The sequence below is a fragment of the Stylophora pistillata genome, chromosome 4 (genome assembly GCF_964205215.1).
Source record: "Stylophora pistillata chromosome 4, jaStyPist1.2, whole genome shotgun sequence".
Taxonomy (NCBI): domain Eukaryota; kingdom Metazoa; phylum Cnidaria; class Anthozoa; order Scleractinia; family Pocilloporidae; genus Stylophora; species Stylophora pistillata.
The window spans coordinates 41963906-41975951 of NC_142522.1; the positions used below are offsets into that span (position 1 = coordinate 41963906).

General features: G+C 36.3%; 1 protein-coding gene and 1 long non-coding RNA gene across 2 annotated transcripts in view; both read right to left on the minus strand.

The window, feature by feature from the left end:
• Positions 1-12046, minus strand: part of LOC111347096 (uncharacterized) — a 104205-nt gene that overhangs the window by 25988 nt on the left and 66171 nt on the right. The gene's annotated exons all lie outside the window — the stretch shown is intronic.
• LOC148733814 (uncharacterized) lies at positions 4095-7638 on the minus strand. The gene is made up of 2 exons (XR_016000872.1): positions 7182-7638; positions 4095-7050 (listed from the first exon to the last, which is right to left on the minus strand). It is a non-coding gene; the product is annotated as an uncharacterized LOC148733814 (long non-coding RNA).

Below are 12046 nucleotides of genomic sequence, written 5' to 3' on the forward strand. Positions count from 1 at the left end.
GATACAAAAATTTTCCTCGGCCTCAGCCCACGAGGAGCTCAGTTGATTGTTTGACAAATGCCTAAAGAGGAAAAAGTTGATAAAGGTGCAGTGTAGTACAAAAGGATTGACTTGAGACGAAGGTTATCGATTGTCTTTGTCTTTCAGTTTCCTAACAGGATCTAATACAAGAACGTAGTTGCAAGAAGGTACTTACAGTATTGCCGTGTTGGGGGGAAGCTCACGCGGTACGTTTGTAATTCCTTTGCACTTAATACTGATTCCTTGGTGGCCAAAAGGTTTGCACCAACAACTTCCTGGATTAAAATCTAATGGACAACAGAACCCAGAGGCCATGAGCCAGAGCACCAAGACTAAAGGTGCTAAAGAATTGCAAGTTAATGACCGGATTGAAGATGCCTTGCTCATCTGTTCAATTTAAACAAAAATACATGTATATGTCCAGTGAAAACTAACAAATGAATTATCCACTATCTGCATAATGTATGATTTTCGAGATACATGTATGCTAAGGCAAGTTTAAAATGCCAGGGGAGAACCTGTATTGTTCGAACGTCTATTTAAACCATTGATCCAAATGTAAGACCTCCCATCCTTCAGGGAATTTGTATATTTGCTGCGTGTAAATAGGTTTAAAGTTTTTTTCAGCATAGGGTGTTAAACGAGACGGCTGTGTTATGTACGTTATGGTATAATACAAATTGATTGTAAAAATCGTGTTTGAAGGCTGCTGATGAATGGAAATATTGGATGAAGCTCTTTCTGGTCCTTTCTAACAAACTGGGTCATTATTCAAATATTTAAACGAAGGAAAACATTTCCGCATTAAGTAATTTCAAGCGTCGACTAAATTACCCCCACTGTATGTTAGGAATAATAGTCAGAATTGGAAAGAAGAGAAAAACGTTACCTCTGTAAGGCTTTGGGTGGGTCTGCTTTCAGGCGATGTTAAAGTTGCAAAACAAATATTATTCTGCCTAATTAGTTTAAAATCATCGAATATTAACTTATATTGCGCTAATATCAATATTCATTTTCATCCAACGGTCTGAAAAACGAAAAGCGAATTTCAAAAGAGTTAATGAACTTGTTTTGCTCCAATCGATACTTTTACGAAGATAAAAGATATAAAGTTCCAAGTTGCTCAGCCTTAATTGTTAGTTTACCCCAAGCCTACTTCATTTGTAACTGCGATATTCCTTTGCACTTAATACCGATTCGATGGTGGCCAAAAGATTTGCATTCACGACTTCCTGGATTAAAATCTAATGGACAACAGAACCCAGAGGCCATGAGCCAGAGCACCAAAACTAAAGGTGCTAGAGGATTGCAAGTCAATGATTGGGTTGAAGATGCCTTACTTTTGTTAGAAAGGACCAAAGAAAAGCTGCAGAAGTGAAAAGAGCAGTGTCATAATAACTACTAGGTTACATTTTGCGTAACCAGCACATAATCAGCTCAACTACAGGGTTTGACTGCCATTTCTTTCAGGTTATAGATTGAATCTGAAAAGTCTAAATATTAAGAGCGCCTTTGTGAATTGACCGAGTGAAAATCGAAAACTGTGGCACATGGTCGACTAATTGAAGACCTTCCTATTTTTTCCCAGAGACACTTTGTAGTTAACATAATGACGTGGGAAAGTTTTTTTTCCCCGACTTGCTTCTTTCTTCTAGAAAATTCACGAAAACTGAAACGAGCGTTGGTAGCCGTAAAATGGCGGAAATTAGTGCCTCGAGTAGAGGCAAATGGACTTGGTCCATGAAAAGCTCAAAAGAAAGCAAACTCGCATCAATTTTATGAATTTGTATCAGTAGGACTGGGGTAGGGTGCAAGTCTAAAATGGGACCATTTCATTTAATTTGGAGTTCGCGGAAAGCTTTTGAAAATCACCAATATTTCAATCCAAATATGACGTTTCGTAGCAAATTTTCAATTATCATTTTCACAATGCGTTATAACTCAGAATTGGTTCAGTTTAAGCTCATGGCAAGCGGATATATTGTTGAAATTAGTTTGGGACTTTTCATTTCCGCACGGAAAAACCAGGCTGAAATTTGTGAAAATCGCAAAGTCGGCTTTTAAGTCAAAACATAATCTATAAGCCACCCCGTGGTTAACTCCGGAATTTCAAACACATTTTAGAAGTTAACACCGCGTTCGATCAGAAAATCAATATAATTTCCCATGGCGAGATGACCTTAACCTGAACCGATTCTGAGTTATACCGCCCTCGGTAGTTTCTGTACACACCTCTTTGCGCTCGTTCCGTACTGCTACGATTTCGGGGAAATAATCCTTAGTACGGCCCTCACGCTAATTTAGTAAGAAGTTGTTCTTTGTGGTAACTGCTTATTTTTCTTCCTTAGCGCAGCCTCCGTAATAAAGAAGGCTGCCTCCTGAAGCCTCCACAAGCAAAATAACAAATTTAAAGAAAATCTTGAGAAAGATTTGACTAGACCAGCGCTGTGCAACATTTTGGAAAACGTACTCAGAAGAATAATTCTAGAAGAGAAAAACCTGAAAAAAGGGTTAGCTAAATAATTGTCCTAGAAAGATGCCTTACTAGGGCTCGTAACCCTTCTAGAATGTACCGCATCTTTGTGACCTCTCCTTCATCCAACGCCTAAAGAACAGGTGATCTACTCCGACTGCTGGAGGTGTGTTGGGAATTGGCGCTCGATCTAAAATGAAATCTATTAGGACCTCAACATCGGTATTGCTGACAAACTTTAGGTGTTCAGATATAACTTTACGGGACGACTTTTAGCTAAAGTAACATTAGCTGAGGTATTAAAGGAATAACATTTTTCTCGATACAGTTGTTTTAGTTTGCGAACAGTTTCCAATTTAGGAAGAACTTTCTTAACTCAACTAAGATTCTTTGTTTATATTTGGGATCACAAATTTAAAATCGTTCATTATACATTTATCCTCAATTCTAGTTCACCTTGGTGGTCTATTTCAATTATTTGGTACTTTGCCTCTGTTTCGTCTTTATTCTGACTTTTGATCCTTTCCCTAATCTTTTTTTACTCGAGCTTTCCGGAGAAAACACCCCAGGTATAAAAACGGTTGTTTTTTGTTTTTTGTTTTGTTTTTTTTTTTCGTGTGTCTGTTCAGTCACAAAAACGCAGTTCCACTACAGCGCATGCGCGAAGTGTAAGCGCATGCGCAGAATGTACCCCAGAGTGCATGGTTTAAAGCAATGGCTGCTTTCGTGGACAATTCCTTGCTTGATGCACGCGAAAGAAATTCGATGGCTATTACGCTCAATATACATGCAAAGTCACACACTGTTCGCGGTAAACCCACGCTAAAACTTGTGGAACGTCTTGGGAACTAGTCGGTCCGCGAACTTTACGAGAGGTCAATTTACGAGCGATCTTGACGAGTGAACCTTGTATCGAGAAATATCAAGCGAAAGCTGCTCTATCTAACGAGCTATCTCATATTCTGTTTACATGTAAACACAACCGTGTATTTAAATATGATCGAGAACCCAGTAGAATACCAGAAGCTACTCTAAAATGTCCCAGATGAAAGGGCAGAGAACTAAATGAATCGAATTTGTTTATGAGCATATTCGTCCAAGCACACCGAAGTCCTCTTGGCTACGTCGTTATGTGAAGGTTAGAAGAGTTACAAGGAATGTTTGTAAGCTTAATACGAAGAGGGTAAGATTAGATAAAGTTACACGACACGAGAAGAAGTATTTGTTGAATTGTTCTGTGAAGGCATATAGAGCAAGTGGGTATTTATCAATGTTTTCTTGTAATTAGACCCATGTGTCTTTAAAAGAGTCAAACCCACCTACCAAAGTATTGTAAGTTTCAACTGAGTTCAGATATAGAGAAAAACCCTGGTCCTACTTCAATATACATCGACCCTAGCAAAACAGTGGCGGCACCATATAGCCAAGCTAATGAGTTGGTATTTGGACAAACTCAGAAAAACAATGTGTTGCAATGAGTTTCTGCTCTTTGATTTACAATAACAAATAAGGAATCAATTCTGCTAATGATCTCGTGTCAATAATTATCCGGGTCGGACACGTAAAGCGGCCAAGATGTCAAATAATAACAGAACAGCGCTTCGACCAACAAGTTTAATGACGGCGAAGAATACCAATATTTACAAAACGATCCGGTCGCCCTTTCATCAAAGATTACGAGACTCAGGGAGCCGTAAAAACCACACGGTGAAGGGCGGTAAGCGACAGAAAAGGAACAGTTTTACGTACCTAAAATTTTACAAGCGCTTCACCACGTGCGAAAAAGGGGTAGCGAGTAAAACTACTACTGAAGGATTGTGGTCTACGTGACATAAAAAAAAAAAAATGAGAAAGGAACGGACTAAAACATAACACCTTGTTGAGGAATATCCTCAACAGTAATGAATATAGGAAATCAGTCGTATTCAAGTTTGTCTCAGTTAACCAGACAATCATTTTTAATGCAGACAGAATTAGCCACACTTTAAAATGTGTCGAAGACTGACTATGAATCTCAATACAATAAAAGCTACACTGGTACTATTAATCAAGATTACTTCAATTTTCTTAAACTTGGCCTTTGAAGTCATTGAAAAATCTTTGATTCTCAACCTTTGGCATCTGTAGGAACCTACTCCTATATGGTAATATGTTATTTTGATGGTTGTCAAGTACCATCACAACATTCATGACACTCCAGCTGACAAAAATAAACACAAGTAGACTTATTTATGACCAGCAATGACGAAATTTCGTGAAGACAGTAACAATGATAATGTGGCAGTCCCCTGAAGATAACTCCAGATGTGCGATATTGAAAGCCCGAGTTCACGCAGCTATGCGTTTAGTTTCATCATAATTTTCCTTTCTTTCCTTTGCTGTGTTATAGTTCTTTGTTGTTTTGTGTTCTGCTTCCTGGCTCTTCTAAGTGTGTGATAGCAATCAGTTACATTCAATTCTGCATGTAACGACTTACTAATAAGAAAAATTATCACATTGACAAGTTTGTTAAAATCTTAGTTCACGATGAGACTCAATTTTACCCGAGAACTTTCTTAAAACTTAAATATGTTCGAATATGCCAAGAAAAACAGACGTCCTCTGCTTGCTTACGGAATGTGATATTGTAAACAACCTCGCCCTGAGAAAATGCATGAACGTTTGACACGAAAGCAGTGATAAAAACTAGGCTAGCGTATTGTATTGATTTTCTGATCGAACACAGTGTGAACTGCTCAAATGTGCTTGGAACTCTAGAGTTAACCACAGGGTGTCTAATTAGAGTATGTCGTGACGTAAATGCCCATCTTGCGATTCTTTTAAAGTTCTGCCTAGTTTTTCTGTGCGGAAATGAAAAGCCCCAAACTAATTTTTACATCCCCGAAAACAACATTATTTCCACTTACCATGAGCTTAACCTGAACCGATTCTTAGATATACCGCATGGTCAAATTGTTAATTGAAAATTTGCTGCGAAATGTGATATTTGGATTTTGAAATATTGTTGATTTTCATGAACAAAGTTCATTTGCCTCTACTCGGGGCCCTGATTTCCGCCATTTTATGGCTACCAACACTCGTTTCAGTTTCGTGAATATTCTAGGACAAAGAAGTAAGTCCGGAAAATAATACCTTACCACGTTTCCATGTTTACTATAAGGTGTCTCTGATTGAAATATGAGGATAGTCATTTTTCGGTCGATGTGCAACCTCTCACGCGGTCTTGAAAAAAAGTCGCTCTTAATTCAGTACTGAAAGCTTGGCGAAGATATCGTTGCACATCTGTAATGATCCTTCAGGAAAGATATATCCAAGAGCTTGTACAGTTGAAGAAGCGCGGGTGTTTTCGAATGTTTACAAAAGGTTTTTAAGGGTTTTACTGGAGCGAATTTGTATAACTCGTTCGTTACACGCATATCTGTAGTGGTTATCAATATACTTGCCTTTATACCGATTTTTGTGCCTTTAGCATCAGCAGACGAAAGTCCTTACCTTCTATAGTAATGGTTGACTAAATGAAAAGTTCCCAACTGTGCTTAATTGTTCTTCGGAAGAAAACAATAATCCAAAGTGATTGCAGGTATACATATAAAGGAAACTGAAAAAAACAGGTTCCTGGGGTTTTTCCCTTTAAAAATTTATATATGCCCCAGCTATATTAGGCGTAGTCTCGGTGTCGATGCTTTTAAGTCATCTTGAAAAACTTATCTCTTTAAATCTTATCTCCTAGGTATTGTAGGTTTTATTATTCTATTGTCTATTTCTTATGTGAAGTGCTTTAGAACTTTTGTATAAAGCGCAATATATATGATACTTTTATTATTATTATTATTATTATTATTATTATTATTATTATCATTATTATTATTAAAGCAGGTTCCTGGGGTTTTGCCCTTTAAGCTGAAAGAACAAAATATCGTGTGATAATTGGTACGCAAAAGTTCATCAGAATTCAATGGATATAGTTCATTGTGCGCCAATACCCTTCAAGCCGCACATCCTCTTTTTAGATAAATTTGCAACATTATAACCGAATTTCTCAGACCGTTTAAAGTCGACCACGATTCATCCAAACCAATTGTAGCCTATACAGACGACGAAAGGGCCTCTTTCAGATACAACATGGTTTTAAAAAACACTAGACGGCAAATTCACAAATTCGAGTGGTCGCAAAACAGTCATCCAAGCGCTCCGTGATGATTTCGACCCAGTGGAGATATCAGAGCTCACTGGCCATTCCAATCCGGAATCCATATCCAGCTACAGCCATAATCCTCTGGAAAAACAGCGGCGAATGTCGAATAAGTTGGCCGGTTTCAACCCACGCCAAGCACGACAACTACCAACCGCTATTCAAGTCATGCTTTACGGGAGATTGTTTTCAATAGCTCAGCCACGCCAAGCAACACAGCAGCTACTAGTGACCTTGATAGCAATGCCAGTCGTTCTGATGGCAGGAGCAGTTGGCGGAATGTTTACAGGAGTAACTTTTAATAATTATCCAGTAAATATTTCCATAAACTTTCAGTCCAGCATTGACACCAACGAGCGACTCCCTGCGATGAAAGAACAACAGTTAAAATTGTGAATTTTAACTGAACTGTTTTTCGCTAGAGTTTACCTAGAAATTCCAGTCTTAATCCTTACATTTTGAATACACCTTTTTTTACAACTGTAAAGCACATACCGGTTTTTTGGTAGATCTTGCTTTGATACCGGAACGCTTGAAATTTTCATTTCGCTTGAGGATTTGACCATTCAGTTGTTGATTGTCGGCGCCACATTTTGCCAAGTTGAGTGATAGCAGGCAAATCTCTGTCTTAAATAACTCCGTATTGTGTACTTTTAGCTTTTTGCTGAAGATTGTAAAATGTGAGGCACCGCTTTCTCCACGAGTTTGAAATAAAAGTGGTTTTCATTCTATAAATATCTTGTTCCCTCTATTCGCTAGATATTGACACCTGACTTTGAAAGGGTTTCCATTGTTTGCGCACTGGCGGGGCGCACAAAAATACAAAACATCTGGTTTCGCCCAGTGATTTGGTGGCTTTAGCTATGTGATTCAAGAAAAATTCACGAGGGACAATTAAAATTGTCGACGATTCAAACGTGAGCGACTTACCTTGCTTTCCATTCCCTTAACAATGACAGTTCTAACAGTTGACTTTAAAATGGCTTTCTTAAGGGCACGCTTACGGAATAAAATCAAACATTAACATTGCCATTTTAATTTCTTGTTTTCTTATTTTTATTCAGTTATGCGATTCAAGAAAAATTCACTACCTGACGAGTGAATTCCACGTTAAATTTCACTTGAAAAACCGATATCGCACTCATCGCCTCGCGATTCGTGCGATATCGGTTTTCGCGTGAAATTTAACGTGGAATTCACTCGTCAGGCAGTGAATTTTTCTATATTATTCGTAGATCTTATAAAAGATATTGTTCTTTGGGTTTGGGACCAACATCATTAAATACCACCTATATACTCAATCTTGTTATGGTTTGAGAATGTTTATATTAGCTTTTACATTATCATTAATATCATAATTACTCAAAAATGTCAATGATGTCATATTGGTATTTCCTATAAGGGTAAGCCATAATGAATAATTATTGGAGCTCCTCCAACGTTTTATAAAACTTTCTGTTCTTAGTGATACAGGTTTCTTAATCATTCTATAGTTGCTTTTACTGGCACAGCCAATTGAAGGCCCTTAGATTATTGTTATCAGGGTTATCTATGGGGCTATGCTAAATATATCACAAAAAACTCTAAAATAAAGGATACACCAGACAATATTTTCATCAAAATATGCGAGTTTTGGGAAGTCTCAACAGCCCTAGGAAACTATTACATTCTCTAAAATCTTAGTGCTAAAATTGCAAAAAAGAACAGGTTCACAAATACTGGTAGTAATCAATTCGTTTTCCAACTTCAACTTTTTATTTGCTTACCCATATATTTTCTTTGATAGACTATTCAAAATAGAAACAGAATTATTATATACAGAAGCTTGTTTTTTGGTTAAAATTATCTTGAGAATTTGTAAGTGTACAAATCATGAGTGTGATGTATGTTAGCTAACATTAAAAGATCATGAAGAATGTATTTTAATCATCAAAAATAACACCTGTATGATGAAATCCATATGCACACCTAATTATTATATGCTGCCTTAGTTTTCCCATTACCTTTAGGTCAAATGGTTGGAAAATCTTCAAGAGTGCCATACCTCAAGGGTGGTTTTGAGGTTGAGGGACGTCCTGAAGATTTGCCTTTTCGGAAGCCTTTCATGTATGGCGGGAAGCAAATGAGGAGAGTTCTTGAGGCTTAAGAAAGTATCATCTTCAAACCAGCCCCATTGCAAGGGAATAGTGATGATGCTGTTCAGACTCCAATTGATCAAGAGTCCATCCCAACAGAAGCAACTCAACAAATAGTGGCATCCCTGTTAGCCCACATTGCTGGAGACAGAGTGTCAAAGCGTGCACTTAGTGGTGGTGGCATCATAAAAGAAGAAGAAACCGAGGTTGTAGATCTCACATTCAGTAATCGTGAAATGTGGATCCTACAGTCATACGGCATCACATATTTTGATACAGATGCATGGAAGGAGCTTTGGCAAAATGTTCAACATGACGCAGAGCATGATGGTGGTGTCATTATTCCTGTGCTGAGTGGAGGAGAGGATGAGAAGTTTTGGCTTTTTTTGTGCTCGCTGAAATTGGGCACTATTCTAAAAGCATCAAGTGGCAGCGCACTAAAAGGACACTGGTTAGACACGATTTCATCATCATCTAATGAATATCGACTAGTAACTGACATGACCAACAGTGTCATCAAGTAGCTCGAGAATGGCACACCTCTCTACCACTTGTATGATGCAACGCCATCCAAAAATGGCACATACTAATCGGATGCATTTTTCGAAACTGCCATAGAGCAAGCCATAAGAAGATTAACTCGAGTCAACCCTGAAGATTTTTAATTTATTTATTTTGAGATATAATTGCAGTACTAGTTACGTATCAATTCTTTTAAAACAAATCAAGCTTGATAACTAAATGTTTGTGTTAAAGGCAAAGTTACACAATTTCAACTTTAGTTCCTTCTACATGTACTCTTCTGAGATTATGAAATTTTCCAAAAATGTCAAGATCAACATGTTATATATTGGTAAGCGTTCTTTCCTTGTATCTCAGTTTTATTGCTAATCTGTTACCCCAGGGTAACAGAGCTAGGAAAGGGTATCTTTGCATGGTTACCTGGGAGTGATTGACTACCACTTTCATAATAAGCAAACATGGTTGCAAAACATTCTAGAACCAGTTTTCACAATTTGCAATTTTCATAATTTTAAATAGGTAATTATTGCTTTTGAAAACTAGCTACAGTAGCTAACTTATTTCTAATTTTTTTAAACAAAATTTGGTTATTTGAAGAAAAATTGATTCATTGATATCTTCACTTTTGGAGTAAGTGAAATAAAAACTCTGAAACACCTACTTTTATACAGACAACAATTTAATCTGCATTTTTTAAATATGAAATAAACAATTCCTAATATAAGAGAAAAATCCCATCTGGAAACTCGATTTTTCTCTTATATTTTTTAAATACTTTCCATTTTTCTGTCTATTAAGCTTCTATTGTAAGCTTCTAAGTATTATATCTTTTAGGAAGTTACTATAACATTCAAAACTGCAACTTGCACAAATATTGTACAAAATTTCCTATATTTTTCAGTCCACATTATTCTTTATAAAAGGTTTTCATACATTTCAGTTACATGTGATTGACAGGAATGCCTGATTGTGAAATTTAATTGCTGAAGACAATATGTATTTATTTATTTGTTTTTTACTTTTTTCAATTTGCTGTTAATTGATATATCTTGGTCTGGGAGTATTTTGGATATTTTTCCAACACTTTGTCAGTATACATCTGTACTTGTCAATGAGATTGAGATAAGGGGTTCCTCTCGCCCAGCTCTCAGACCTCTGATAGGAAGGTTACTTAAAAATACACAATTTACACTTTTAGGTTTGCCATATCCAGCCTCAATAGTGTGCAATGTTTTCTTTAGGACTTGACTACTGTCTGTAGTTGTGCTGTCTGTACTTATGTGAAATGTACATAGTTAAAATGGATAGTGATAAAGGTTGCAGACAACGAATCATTTCAAGGCTGGAGAGGATAAACTGATCACAGCTGCACAATTAATTATTGGTCACTATTGGTATCATTCACTCAAACAGTGCTTCCATTTTGGTATTTTACTTTTTATTAGAGCTCATTTAACATTAACAATCTAAATAGAATAAAAGGCAAGGAATAGTTCAGATGTTGGTCTTTTGCCGCATCGAATGTAATTGTTGAGTTTTGTAAATTAAAACAGCAGTGCCAGGATCAACAGAATTTGCCAAATGTTATTCCTGTGGACGTTTTAAACTTATTGCCATAACAAACTTTCTTATCTTACTAGCAAATATTAATAAGACTACTAATAATCTAGTTTAGGAAGCATGTACAAATTTTCATAGCTTATTTTCATGTTAGCATACAGCATTAATCATAGTTTTGCAGTAGTAACGGGCAAACAATATATTATATTTTGTTGATACTGTTCGTTGTTCAATATCAAAGTAATAAATAATATGGAACTTGTGAAAATGCTCTACTTACAATATTGTATAAATGTATTTGTAACTGTGCATGCAATCAAAAATCAGTAAAATTATTAATAATTTATTATGATAGTTTTTATTATTACGTTGATAAATGATTAATTTGAGAATTTCAAAGTAACTTTTCACAACAGTAAAAAATATTTCCTTTAAATGACTAAAGAACAACTAGACAATTTCATTCCTTTCAACAAAAACATAATATACTCAGACTTACAAGACGGCAGAATATCCCTGTTTGTGAAACAAATACACTGAAACAGTGGAAAATGAACTATATGTGTTATCAAAATAACCTATAAATCTATCTGACTTAAGTTTATTTTTTGGTTTTGAAAACATGTACACTGTGCTTAAATTGAACAACAAAAATTTAACAATATCCGAAAATTTCAACACAATAAAATAATTTGTCAGTCTATAAAATAGATCTTGGCACTTAGGTACATTAATTATGGTATTATGGGTTTATTCATCATTGTCATTACGGTGCAAATCGATTACATTTTTCAGGAATGTTATTTGTCTGTGATTGGCCAAGGAAAGATACAACCATTCCTGAAATATTTCTGTCTGGTCATGGTTTTGTGATTCTTACTGTAAAACATACATTTTATTTCCATTTTTGGTATGAACCTGAGGTATACTTGCATGCAGTCTCTGACTCATTAGTACAGTCTGATTTTTGGTTAAATTATAGAGAGGTAAGAGCCTTGTACCTTTTTGACCCTTTCTTTATGTTGTGCTTCTGTTGCAAATGATAATCTATTCGGTAACCTTCCCACTTGCATGACTTAACTGGGCAAGGTCGCAATGGCCTCTTGTTTCCACTCTTTGCTTCTCTAGAAGAGAAAACAATTA